The sequence below is a fragment of the Gracilinanus agilis genome, chromosome 4 (genome assembly GCF_016433145.1).
Source record: "Gracilinanus agilis isolate LMUSP501 chromosome 4, AgileGrace, whole genome shotgun sequence".
Classification (NCBI taxonomy): domain Eukaryota; kingdom Metazoa; phylum Chordata; class Mammalia; order Didelphimorphia; family Didelphidae; genus Gracilinanus; species Gracilinanus agilis.
This window is the reverse complement of record NC_058133.1, coordinates 89,541-93,643: the sequence shown is the minus strand read 5'-3', so window position 1 is coordinate 93,643 and position 4,103 is coordinate 89,541. Positions and strand designations below refer to the sequence as shown.

The following is a 4,103-nucleotide window of genomic DNA, read 5'->3' as shown; positions in this document are numbered from 1 at the left end:
TCAGTAACTCATCCCTTTGTGATTTTGTTTCCTTATCCCCAGTAAACACATATGTAGCAGTTTGCCTAAGATCTTCCAACCCTAAGGATTCCCACTCTGGGCAGTGTAGACAAAAGTGTGTCCTTACAGATAGACTATTTCCCTTAACATACCGTCTCTGGCTATGTTGGAGATTTTGTTCATTTAAGTCTTGACATCCTAGAACATTTTTGGCTATATCACTACCCTATCAAAGAATACTGAGGGATACTCCCCAGCCTCCTGCTTCAATTTTTCTAAATGTCCCTACGTATCAGCTCTTTTGGAATGTAATTCCATTGCCCCCACTAGATCTTCCCTTGCCCTACATAGATGTCAGGTCTTGATTATTAGAAAGCTCCAACTCTTGCCCTTTCTCTGGCCATGGCATTAAATTGGGATTTAATCATGCTTCCCCAATAAACTGGTCTTTCTCCCTTTGGAGTTCCAATAGAAGTATCTCTGTAACAATAAAGGTAGGGTCATACAAACGGATTGCCCACTTGAAATCCTTTATACAACTCATAGGTTTGGCAAATCATTTTGGCATCTTTTTCTATAGGCTTTCCAAGTCCCCAGCTGAAAACAGCTGATGTGTTTTGATATGTATAATTCCTTGATCCCCTTGTGACCTTGTTTGGTCCCTCAGTGGCAGAATTGGTATTGCCCCTGCTGCATCATCTTTCTTCCCCTCTTCTGCTACAGAAGTGGTGTCTAGTTGTGTGTTCTTTGCATTGTTATTGTTATTTTCTCTTTCACCAGCCATTTGTTTAATGAGTTTTCATTTGACTAATCTCCCTCATTGTCACCATCAGAATTTATGTAATTTTCCTTAGCTTTCTTCCCAACGACCATTCTCACACATTTTCTCAAAGCATAGTACAATTGGATCATGGAGAAAAGCATTCCTAGTGCCACTGGTATGGAAGAAATCATCCAATCCAGCCCAATCTTTAAGTATTGTAGGCTATTGTATACGTTTTAAAAAAATATATAGTCTGGTATCATGATAAACAAGAAGGTGTAGCTTTGTATTTTCATAGAGAATCTTATTTGCCTCTACACCAAGGGGCTTTTGGCTAGCTCTTTTATGAGCATATCAATACTCATTGATTGTCTGCTTGATACCATACACATACAGAATGAACAATGCAGTGGGTTACACCAAAGTAATCAGTTCTTATATAACTTGGTTGTAATTTGAGTATCATATCAGATTGTAGGTCTAAATCATTTGCTCATTGGACCTAATCATAGTAAGGCTTATAACATACTATAGTGAATTGACTGATTTTAAGCAAATTGAGAGCTCTGTGTAAACAAGACTGGAGCTCCATGGGAATGTCTTTCTACATTAATTGCATTCATAAGGTTTCTCCCCCCCTTGTGGATTTTCTGATGTTTATCAAGAGTAGTGTTTCGAGTGAATGTCTTTCCACATTGCTTGCATGCATAAGGTTTCTCCCCAGTGTGGATTCTCTCATGTCGAGCAAGATCAGGTTTCACTCTGAATGTCTTACCACATTGATTGCATTCATAAGGTTTCTCATCAGAGTGGATTCTCTCATGTCGAGCAAGACTGGAATTGTGTCTGAATGTCTTTCTACATTGCTTGCATTCATAAGGTTTTTCCCCAGTGTGGATTCTCTGATGTATAGCAAGATAATCATTCCCACTGAATGTCTTTCCACATTGATTGCATTCATAAGGTTTCTCATCAGAGTGGATTGTCTGATGTTGAGCAAGATGAGAGCTCCGGCTGAATGTCTTTCCACATTGCTTGCATTCATAAGGTTTCTCCCCAGTGTGGATTCTCTGATGTTCAACAAGACTATAGCTCCGACTGAATGTCTTTCTACATTGTTCACATTCATAAGGTTTCTCCCCAGTGTGGATTCTCTGATGTATAGCAAGATTGGAGCTCTGCGTGAATGTCTTTCCACATTGCCTGCATTCATAAGGTTTCTCCCCAGTGTGGATTCTCTGATGTATAGCAAGTTCATAGTTCCAACTGAATGTCTTTCCACATTGCTTGCATTCATAAGGTTTCTCCCCAGTGTGGATTCTCTGATGTATAGCAAGATTGGAGCTCTGTGTGAATGTCTTTCCACATTGCCTGCATTCATAAGGTTTCTCCCCAGTGTGGATTCTCTGATGTATAGCAAGTTTGGAGTTCTCCCTGAATGTCTTTCCACATTGACTGCATTCATAAGGTTTCTCCCCATTGTGGATTCTTTGATGTTGAGCAAGATGGGAGCTCTTTGTGAATGTCTTTTTACATTGCTTGCATTCGTAAGGTTTTTCCCCAGTGTGGATTCTTTGATGTACAGCAAGATCAGGCCTCACTCTGAATGTCTTTCCACATTGTTTGCATTCATAAGGTTTCTCATCAGAGTGAATTCTCTGATGTCGAGCAAGATTGGAGCTCTGACGGAATGTCTTTCCACATTGCTTGCATTCATAAGGTTTCTTCCCATTGTGGATTCTTTGATGCATAGCAAGACTAGAGCTCCGACTGAACGTCTTTCCACATTGCTTGCATTCATAAGGTTTCTCCCCTGTGTGGATTCTCTCGTGTACAGAAAGTTCATAGTTCCAATTGAATTTCTTTCCACATTGATTGCATTCATAAGGTCTCTCACCAGAGTGAATTCTCTGATGTCTAGCAAGACTTTCCTGTGAAAAAGTCTTTCTGCACTGAATACTTTCACTAGGTTTTTCCTCAGTATGCATTCTTTGATGTTCAGGAAGGGATGGATTTCGATATTCATTGCAGAATTTTCTACAAGCTAAGTTATCCAGACCATCACTCATTAATTTTTGTTTGTCAGTTTCTTCCACAAAGAGGCCCACTTCTGTTGGAGTCTCTTTCATTTCAGGTCTGATCTCTCCTTCTAAAAGAAACAAACAATAAATCATACCTGCATAGTCACATATACACCTATATCTCCTTTCTCCCACTGTCAGAACATAAACTGCTTTATATCCTATTTCCTCAGGTAAGAAGAAAAGTCTTTCAACTTAAATGGGCACAATCTATCTAAGAATAATTTAATTAACAAAAGAGCCTCACATATGATCAAATTGGCACTTTGTAACAAACTGATTGTCAAGGCTAGCATTATTATATTCCTAACTCAGAACATGATCTTAGAATGGCTGGCTGAATGACTTGACCCAAATCCTAGTGGCTGAGACCAAAACTTCTTACTGAGCATGATCTCTCCACAGTAATAGACAATTCACTTTCAATCTTTCCTTTTTATTTTCATTTTCATTGTCTATTTCCATAGGTATGATACCACTAGATGCATATATACTAAATAATCCTATTACTTCATGATCTATTTTATCTGTAAGCATTATGTAATTTCCCTTGTGGTTGCTTTTGACCTTAATTCCTTGTTGCAGTATCTGAGATCAAAGAAAATCAGTACTCTTTTTAATATTTATCCAAGGCATAAAAGATTTTGTTCTGTTCATTACTTCTTGAGAGGAGCCATTGCTTTTCTTTAAATGCATCTTTTCACTAAAATGGAATGTTCCTACTAAATGCAGTTTAAACAAAGACATGGCATTTCCCATGTTTAAAAATGTCTCATAAAGTGACTTGTGTCCATAATCCTTTTGTAGGGAAATGGGCTGCATGCTTCATTATTAGTCCTTTTCCACCCTTTCCAATGAGTGGTTCATAAAGCCTTTGGAGATATGAGATAATGCTCTAACAGCCTTGATCTAAAAATAAGTTACTGGCACCTTAAGCAGTAAATAACTGCCTAATTTTGTTATAACAATATTTTCCCACTTGGACAACAAACCTAATTTTCAAACCTAATTTTTTTTGTCCCCCTGCAGTGATTCCAGATGATCATAACCACTAATATGATGCTTTGGGGGTGCATTAAATGACATCAAACTTTCACTGTTTCTGACTAAGTGTAACACATTCTTTTAGTTTCTCAACTTGCCATTAAATTCTTTCCAGACTTCCAGGAAGGCTGGTCATTCATGCTCCCAGGCATGCACAGACTCACTGGCTATCACTATGTGTGACTAGTTGTTACATTCCTGGATTACTGTGTAAG

General features: G+C 38.4%; 1 pseudogene; it reads right to left on the bottom strand.

Annotated features, from left to right (window-relative positions):
* Positions 1-1,093: 1,093 nt before the first annotated feature.
* LOC123243609 lies at positions 1,094-2,564 on the bottom strand (annotated as a pseudogene).
* Positions 2,565-4,103: the final 1,539 nt, after the last annotated feature.